The sequence below is a fragment of the Hippocampus zosterae genome, chromosome 2 (genome assembly GCF_025434085.1).
Source record: "Hippocampus zosterae strain Florida chromosome 2, ASM2543408v3, whole genome shotgun sequence".
NCBI lineage: Eukaryota > Metazoa > Chordata > Actinopteri > Syngnathiformes > Syngnathidae > Hippocampus > Hippocampus zosterae.
The window spans coordinates 11,124,937-11,134,902 of record NC_067452.1 but is presented as its reverse complement, the minus strand read 5'-3'; the positions used below and the strand labels follow the sequence as shown (position 1 = coordinate 11,134,902).

The window sequence follows — 9,966 nt, the reverse complement described above, 5'->3', positions numbered from 1 at the left end:
ATAGAGAAAGGTATTGCAATATCCATTATGAATACAAGAGAAAATTGACACAAGAGTGCCAGGGTGAGGATGTATATAATCCCGATACAAACCAAAAGTTGTGAAAATATCACGGTTATGGGTAAAGTATGAGCCTTAATGGAGACTTCTTCTTACTTTTTCTTTTCTGATTGATATAAAAATGATTTAGTAGATATAAACACATAACGGGGTAGGACTAGATAAGTTTTTTTACTTCATCCTACTCCCTTGAACATAATAACTGTGTTGAATGAAGACTGATTTCTTTCTTTTACTTTTTTATCTACCTTATTTTCTGTCAAATTATTACTGTATATGTTTCATGTTCAATAAACAAACAAACCAAACCAACCAAACCAAGGTCAACGCTCTAACCACTGGACCAGCGGGCCGCCCTACTGCCCTACACCCCCCACCCCCACACACACAGTCTATGCACATTATAAACATCCCTGTATTATAGTATAGTACGGTTTAAAGTATTATTATAGGATAATTTTCACCATTTGCTTTGCGGCGGAGTCCCAAACGAATAATCGCAATATTGGTGATTACATATTTTGTCTCTCTGAATTGTTCCATTAGAGAACCTTCAACTAAGCCTTCTGCTGCGTTGTCCCTCCGAGGACCATGCCTACATTTTAAGAGTTCTGCTTCTCATTGTTTTTATGAGACCAACAATAAATTCCTGAGTGTGTTGCGTCTCACAGCAGGCCGCTTGTAGTTTTCTCTAAATTTGACTGCCTGACAAAGATCTCACGCTTGCACACTCTGTTTCTTCAGTCATGAAATGTGAGGCAGTCATTATGAGGTGATATGTTTTATGCTAATAATGACCGCACTGGTTGTGGTGGAGACAATCCGGGCTCACAGTCTATGCAGTCCATTTTACTTGAAAGCCATGCGACTTAACAAGCGCAGAGAGGCTCAATGTTTTCTACAGGCTCATTGGAAAGAGAAAAATAGAAAAACATGAGAGGTTAATTTTATAATCCCTGAGCACGGTGAGTTTTTATGTAAAAAGTGAAGTCAAGCACCATGTGAGAGAGGTGATACTGCACAAAGAGAAAGTTGGGAGATCATGGCTAAAAAGTGTTGAGTATGTGTGAGGTCAATTCAGAATGTATCTCATATTGCTTTGTAAGCACTCGCATGAGTTTGTGGCATGACTGGATCGGCCCGTGAGCCACCTTGGAGGAATTGAGGAAATGCTCGGGAATATAGCCCGACAAAAGGGAACAATGTAGGCTACTATCGTGAGTGTGAGCTGTTTGTTGGTACGTACATCTGTCAATGATTTTTCTGATGCGCGTTGGCAACAGTGAAGAGAATGCTTCATTGAAGCAACAGCAAGCGTGTGAGATTACCTCCGAGAAAGAGTATTTAATGCATGAATAGACGTGCAAATAAATAGTAATCCCTCTTACAGTAATACCAATAATGCCTCGGGGATGTCCCGTGACCGTTTGAACTTGCCGTGAGAGGCTTAGACTCAGTCAGAGGTTACTACTAAAGTCTTTTAACATGAGGATATGACGTTTGTTTGACTTTTTAAGTTTATCCCTGACTAAGCAAACTGAGTAGCGTGCACTAGTGTTTAATCCGCACCCTCGATCCAAATTCAAAATATGTAATTTGCAATTTGGTAATGAAATGCTTCTAACTGTCAGTATTAATTTATTCAAAATAACATTTGAGAACTGTTTGGATTTTTTGAAAATGAAAGTTGCAAGTTTAGCATGATTGTTTTGTTCCCATTCACAAAGTTCACAAGATTGAAGTTGAAATGTTCAGTCGAGAGTATTGATCTTCAAGAAGCAGCCATTTAGACTTGATTCTGTCACGCAGTGCATTCTGGGCTGTTGAATCCAAGCAGAAAGAGAGAAAGTATTTATGAATGGCATTCCGCTATCAGTGGTGCGAAAACGGAGCCTCTCGAAAAGCATGAATGAAAGAGGTCAAGACACGCGATGCAAAGAGAGAGGAAGAAGATGAGAGAATGTTACGGAAGGTTCTGCGGGGAGACGAGAGGCTTTGGAGAGCAGTGAAAGGCTCGATAGGTTTGGAAGTGCTAACTTCATCTGCCTCATTGATTCCAGGCATGACTCTCCACCCAACTCTGCTATTCAGAGAGCATCTTGTTTCGGTTTCTACTACTGAAATAGCCAGTGGAGAAGGCAATCCACTTTAGCAATTTCTCTCTCTCAATTAGGGCTCTGACACGCTGTGCTTTATTAATCAACTTATTCAGTTTTTGTTCCTTTTTATACAGACTGTATTTTCGCCCGCATCCTCTCTCTGTGGCAATAGTCTTCTCCCTTGAGTGTCATTTTAATCTTTTTACGATCAGTAAAAGTAATACTAATATAGTGTGGCGCCTCAAAAGCATATACAGGCTGGCAGTTTAACGTCATCCCAAGATCAAATCGGTCAATGTGCAGGTGTAAGTTGCCAACTGTCTTTTTTTTTTGTGTGTGTGATGACCCAATCCAAGTCGAATTCAACTACAGTGTGCGGCTGGCCTGAGTCATTTTTAAACATTTTTCTGAAGAAAAAAACAAAACAAAACCAAGAACCACAACAAATTCAACAAAGAATCCTGCTGCCTTAATTCAACCTTTGTGGATTACTGTGACACAAATCACTGAGAATCTTACCAGACCCAAAGGAAAAAATAAATAAATTAGCAGGTACATTGGTAGTTTTTAATTGATATCGTGTAAGTAAGCAAAAATCACCCTGGGAAATTATGCTATTAGGTTGATGACTCGTGAACATGAATAAAAGTTCACAGTGACCATTGGCACCGTAAGGGAAGCAAGTTCTGTTCTCAATAAACGCTGAACAAAATGCATATCAGCACACAAATTGTCAGCATCAGCATCAGCATCTTCATCCTGTCACATGTGCTAACATTTGCAGAACGCACATCATGCTTTGGTTTAAAACAGAAAAAGGATTTCTGTTTTGAGCCATACACGCCGGTGCAATGCTTTAATGTTTATTGGCACAGGTGCATGCCGCCGCCGCGCACTGCGCCACTTTGAAGACGCCAGATCAGGAAGTCGAGAGAAGTGGGAGGAATTTAAATGAAAGAAAAGCCATGGCGCAGTGGTTGAGTTGCATGTTTTATCCTCACCAGTTGCAGTCGACATGGGATTTTCGACTCCCGAATTAAGATTTGAATGCTATTTATTCTGACAGTAAACTCTTATGCATACGCCCTGGGTGAATGAATGATCGTGTGAAGTTGGTTTCAACCGCAACTTGTGTTCTGCTCTGGCCAGAGTAAATGCTCAGTCTAATGATGAGCTTCGAACTTGTGGTTGGACTGTTAGAGGAATCAGATGTAGGGATTAAACACATTTTGGGTATGTGTGGTAAATGAGCGGAGTATTTGCAGCCAAAGCACGACTGCGTATGTAATTAGCGACGGAAAAAAAAATCCCAAATGCACAATTGTATTCCCCGCAAAGTATTAATGCAGCGAAGGATTTGGCCTCTGTATACCGTCTGCACTTACTGTCAATGCTGTTCTCTGGACTTCTTAAGAGGAACCTTGATGATTGACTTTAAAATATCCTAAACATGTTGTCCAACGATTATCAGGTCAAAGAGTTCATCTTCCATTTTTATGTGAGCTCAACATTTCAGACTGAAGCCGATCGTCAGGTAGACCTTGCTTGAAAGTGGCTTGCCAGCAGTCGTTTAGCGAGGAAAGAAAAGCCAAGCCAAGCAGATGTTCACTGTGAAAGCTTTGCACGATTTATTTTTCTTTTCTTTCTCTTTGCAAGATTATGGTCATGCTTTCAGGGCTTTACAGTGATGCTTTGAAATAATTTGTCGACGCGGATTTGTTGGAATATAGATGAGGGTGATGTCTTCCTTCCCTCATGTGCTGGCGCTGTGTGCTTTTCAGGAGGAAAAAAAATCATATTAACCAGGTAAATTAAATCTCAAAATTGCAAATGTTTTTGCTGATATATTTTCTACATTATTAGGTAAAAGGGAGGCCTGGTGGTCAAGTGGTTAGTGCATCAACCTCAGAGGTACCGGGTTCGATTCCAACTCCGGCCTTCCTGTGTGGAGTTTGTATGCTCCACCCGTGTCTGCGTGGGTTTTCTCCGGGTACTCCAGTTTCCTCCCACATTCCAAAAAACATGCGCGGCAGGCTGATTGAACACTCCAAATTGTCCCTAGGTGTGAGTGTGAGCACAAATGGTTGTTTGTTTCTGTGTTCCCTGTGATTGGCTGGAAATTGGTTCAGGGTGCCCCCGCCTACTGCCCGTCAGCTGGCATAGGCTCCAGCACCCCCACCGAATCGGAACATGGATGGATGGATGGAAATTCAAGGAGGACCCAGAAAGAAAGTAATTATTTTATTTGAAAGTAAGCTTCAAACAAAGATCTTTTAAAAAAGTTGTTCAACTTTGGGGACTCTGGGGCAGTCATATAATTTCATAAATGCAACACATTTATTTTCACTTTAGATTGTAAAAGGATTTTGTGGTTCCCAGTGTTTAGTTGTTTGCTTTTCTTTTTATTGTTCGATGGGAGACAGTCCAAATGGTTCTTTGAGTCAAGTCAAGTCAACTCAACTCAACTGTATTTATATAGCACTTTCAAACAGCCATCGCTGGATACAAAGTGCTGTACATGAAGCAATTTAACATGCACAATAAACAGTAAGACAAATCGGTAATAAAGGCGGTAGAAAGCACCAAACAGTAAAACCAAGAACAAATCTAAGTCATGCTGAGTCGAATTCCAAAGAATACAAGTGAGTTTCGAGGAGGGTTTTGAAGATGGGCAGCGAGGAGCAATGCCCTTTACTTTGGAGTCCGCCAGTCCTCCATTAAGCGCCTTCAGCTGGTCCAGAATGCCGCTGCTCAGCTCTTGACTGGTACTCGTAAGAGGGAGCACATAACTCCTACTCTGGCATCCCTTCACTGGCTCCCCATACATTTTAGAGTTATTTTCAAGATCCTCTTATTTGTTTTCAAATCTCTGAATAATCTCGCGCCACCTTACCTCTCTGAGCTCCTCCGCCCCTACACACCTGCCCGGCGCCTCAGGTCTGTGGACCAGACATTATTAGAAATACCAAGAACTAAACTCAGGCTCGGAGGGGATCGAGCCTTTTCTGTTGCTGGTCCCTCTCTCTGGAATGACCTCCCACGAGCCGGGAAGTGACAAAGGCATGAATTACTGTCTCAAAGTGTTAATGTGAGAGGAGAGGTTTTATTTTGGCCAGCTGTCTAAGGTGAAAGAAGCTGGATTTGACAACGGCACCAATTTGGCGATCAAGTTTGAAATCACTGTTCAGTTTAAGGCCCAAGTTTGAGACTTTGAGGATTGCAGGTAGCCCACCCCTGACCTATACTGTATGTGCCCCCTGTGAATGACTGGCAGGTTCCGGCTGGGTTCGGCTCCAATGGACTTGCATTTATCTCTTGCAGTCTTAGCCCTAAAATACTAGCTTGCTGTATGGTGGACATGAAGAGTTTGTAACCAAAGCCGCAGTTTGCACTTGAAATGCAATGATGTCACTTCTGACTCCCAATGTCTTGTATTCAGCCACAGTTTTACTTTTCCCCCCTCGTACCCCAGTAGATTCTCTGGTCTCAACGCTGCTGTAGTTAATGATGCCAATGGTTGCTGGCACATTTAGTGCGGTCTTCACTTGGGTTTTCTCGTCTTCTTTTCTACCCAACGTCGCACCACATATGTGACCAATTCTGGCAGTTTCCACAGCAGAAAGAATCACCTCTCCGAGATTTATGTGGTGCAGAGAAACATTTGGCCTGATTTATAGATGTATTTTTGTAATAGACCAGAAAGTGAGCAAGTGGCCAAGTGCCAATCCAGAATGTGGCAGCACATGTGAGCCATTAAGCAAGAGACGTTTCAGTCAGGTAGGTGTCATCCTGCAAGTATTTTCAATACGTTTTTGGGAGGTGGAGGGTGACTGTCACCATACATAACCCAACCTACTGTATATGCAGCAAAAAGAGGTGAAGAAGAAGTCCAGGAGCAGGCATTCATTTGAATCTTATAAATGTAAATGTACAAGTACTGTATATGTAATATGGCACAGGACGTATGCCTCACACTTTTCCTTCAAGTAAAATAACCTTCAATTCTTAAAATCTTCTGTAGCTATGGATTTACAGGAAAGCCAAAATGAATGCATTTAAAATGAACACTGAAAGCTCATCTGTGATATTAATTGACAAACAAAAATGCAGGATATTTTTCCGACGATTATAGTTTGTTTTATTTACTTTTAAAAGGTGTCAAATGTAGTTGCACTTTGTTTTCTTTTTTAAAATAATAATGACTTTTTTTAATATTTATATTTTGTTATAAATATATATTATATATATTTCACTTCCAAGCACAAACTCGTTATTCTCACAAAGGATGGAGAAAAAAAAGACAGACTAAATATTGACAAAAGGAGAATTTCGTCCGCCAACGTAACATAACACAACCTAACCGTATTAAACATTGACAGACCTCTCAGTCGATCACTGACGGATGTACGTTTTTCACCCGCATGTCCGCTTGTGTTTGGTCACAGGGAATACAAGCAGGTTTGCTTTCATAGATGAAAAATTGAAACGCATTGTACTTCCTGTAGAGTAGATGGCGATATGCACCAAAGACATTTAGTCCACCACTGAACCAAGAAGACGAAGAATGACAATGAGCATTTATAGACAGGAGCAGGAGTACAAGTGACTTGGATTGTAGTCTACCCTTGACCCCAATGCAAAATTGGATTCTGGTTAAAGTAAGCCCTTTTAAACTTCAAATTAAGACCTTTGGCATTTCAGGCATCACAACGGCTGTAGTCAGCCAAGAGCATGCTCGGCTGTACTTAACCACAGTGAAGGAGCATGACTTAGATTTGTTCTTGATTTTACTGCTTGGTGATTTCTACCTACCGCCTTTATTACCGATTCGTGTTACTGTTTATTGTGTATGTTAAATCGCTCCATGTACAGCACTTTGTATGCAGCGATGGCTGTTTGAAAGTGCTCTATAAATACTGTTGACTTGACTTGACTTGACATTTGGTCGGACTGACAGAAGCCCATCCCTGCTTCTGTCAGTATTTCAAGCCCACATGTGGGCCCAGTACACCCCTGGTTGTCGTCAGCCAATCGACATTGAGAACGTAAATTTCCACGCCACGTACTGGTGCTGCACAAGCCAACACGCACTCAAAAAAGAAAAACATTCACACAAAAATGACACACACACACGGAAGAAAAAAACCCACAAGACAATTATGAAAACATCAAAGTGATGTTAGAAAGTGTTTTATGACATGACATTAGAAAAAATAATGCTGCCAGTTTGTCCCAGTCACAGCCCTCTTCAAACCACCCAAGCTAGTACTGCCACACTACCCACACAAGCAGCTCTCCAAGGGGTCCGGAACGAGGCCAATTGAACAACAGATTAAAGTCTGGTAACTGGAAACAAAAACAGCTTTGCTATGCTTTACTTGTAGTGTTCAAAGTTGTGTAACAGAGTAGAGTATGTATGGCAATATATATATATATATATATATATATATATATATATATATATATATATATATATATATATACACACCTCATTCAGCTCGGGTCCTCGACCAGAGGCCAGGAAGCTTGATGGTTCTGCGCAGTATCCTTGCTGTTTCCAGCACTGCACATTTCTGGACTGCGATGTCCGCTGTGTTTCTGTTGCAACCACTCATCTAGTTTGGGGGTCACTGCCCCGAATGCTCCGACCACCACATGCACGACTGTCACCTTTACCTTCCAGGCTCTCTCCAGCTCCTCTCTGAGACCTTGGTATATCTGGAGTTTCTCGTGTTCCTTCTTTCTGATGTTTCCATCATTTGGTATCGCTACATCCACTACAACGGCTTTCCTCTGCCCTTTATCTATGATCACAATATCTGGTTGGTTCGCCATTACCATCTTGTCAGTCAAGAAATAAACATGACCTGCAACACAGTTTGGCAGGAGCAGAGCCACATTCAGTCTTGTATCTGTTCAACAAACAAGCATTTGCCTATCAACTCAACACACAAAAAGGTTCAGTCAACAAAATGTCACTCTGACAATGACACAGAAAACAATGTCAGAACAATTAAGTGAACTACTTGAGCACATGGCGGCACGATGCTGGCTGCTGAGCACATCGGTCTCACGGTGCAGAGGTGCAGGGTTTGATTCCGGCTCTGGCATTCCTGTGCGGAGTTTGCATGTTCTGCGTGGGTTTTCTCCGGGTACCTTGGTTTCCTCCCACATTCCAAAAACATGCTTGGCAGGTCTAATTTGTGCCGAGCTGTGAGTGTGAGTGCGGATGGTTCATCGGTGTGTGTGCCCTGCGATTGGCTGGCAACCAGTCCAGGGTGTACCTTGCCTACTGCCCGAAGACAGCTGGGATGGGCTCCAGCAACTTCCGCGCCCCTCGTGAGGATGAGCGGATCAGAAAATGGATGGATGGATAGACTTGAGCACAACACATAGCAGAATAAGAACAACTAATTGAAATATCAATATCTGTGGTAAATCTGTGATTGGCTGGCATCCAGTTCAGGGTGGATGGATGGATAATATAGTACTGTCAATTGATCCGGACTAACATATTTCGTGGAGCTCAGGTGCCATACTGTGTACTCTTGCGTAACTTCCATAATTTAATAGTGTTTTATATATATACTGTATATATATATTCATTCATCTTCTGAACCGCTTCATCCACACGAGGGTTGCGGGGGTGCTGGAGCCTATCCCAGCTGTCTTCGGGCAGTAGGCGGGGGACACCCCGAATTGGTAGCCAGCCAATTGCAGGGCACACAGAGACGAACAACCATGCACACCCTCACTCACACCTAGGAACAATTTAGAGCAGGGGTCCCCAAAGTTTTTCCTGTGAGAGCCACATAACTTTTCCCTTCTCTGATGGGGGGCCGGTGTCAGTTTATAACATCAACGATCGTAGGGGAGCTTAAAAAATTTAATGGTTCCCAGAAAGCCACACATAACCAAATTACCCTTTCCAGGTTCTTTACAGAAAAAAGAGTCAGGAAACAAATAATAACACTATTAATGAAATAAATAATAACTTAAAAACTCTCTCTGAGTTCTTCACAGAAAAAACAGGAAATAATAACTAAACAACTCTCTCTCTTTATAGCCCCTTGAAAACCACAAAAAAAGTTCTGCCATCTACGAGAACGCCACCTATCTTGTCTTGTTTATGTCTGCTACCGTCTTGTGCACGTGTTCTACTAATTGATCTGAGACAACTGAAACACTGAAACATTCTATGGTGTGTAAATAACTTTGTGACCTTGATTTCAACCCCATTTGCGTCATGGGTCATTTTACCCCGAAGACCACCTTTGTACTTTTTTTTGTACATTCAATGGAAATGTGAATAAAAACATTTCCATTTTTCTGCAGTTGGGGACAATCTAGGAAAAGTCATAAAATTTCAAATTAAATGATAATTTAGGAGGGTTTTGGGGCGTTTTTAACAAAGTGATGGGTCATTTTGACCCGAGAACACCAGGAGGGTTAAAGGGCCGGGTCAAATGTCCCGTAGTTTGGGGACCCCTGATTTAGAGTGATCAATCAGCCTGCCATGTATGTTTTTGGAACGTGAAGAGTTAAAAAGAGATTAAAAAAACGGGAGAGTTTTTTTATCTTGCTGTATCAAGTTGTTCATGTCGTTATTTTTCATTCGTTTGATTGTGTTCGTGGCGCAAACCCGCATTTCACTGCGACCACCATTCTTTGGTATTACGCAGTCACGTCTCTGCTCCGTGTGGCGTGTTCAACGATACTTTGCAAACGGGACCGGATGTGTTCTTTTTCTCTTTTAATGTAAATACGTGTACCAAAAAAAGGGATTTTTTTACCAGATTGCTCTTGT

General features: G+C 41.8%; 1 protein-coding gene across 1 annotated transcript in view; it reads left to right on the top strand.

Annotated features, from left to right (window-relative positions):
* Positions 1-7,349: 7,349 nt before the first annotated feature.
* LOC127594619 (EMILIN-3) overlaps positions 7,350-9,966 on the top strand; it is a 45,967-nt gene continuing 43,350 nt past the window's right edge. The window contains exon 1 of the mRNA XM_052056494.1: positions 7,350-7,501. The gene's annotated coding sequence lies outside the window, so the exon portion shown is untranslated. The remainder of the gene's footprint in view (positions 7,502-9,966) is intronic.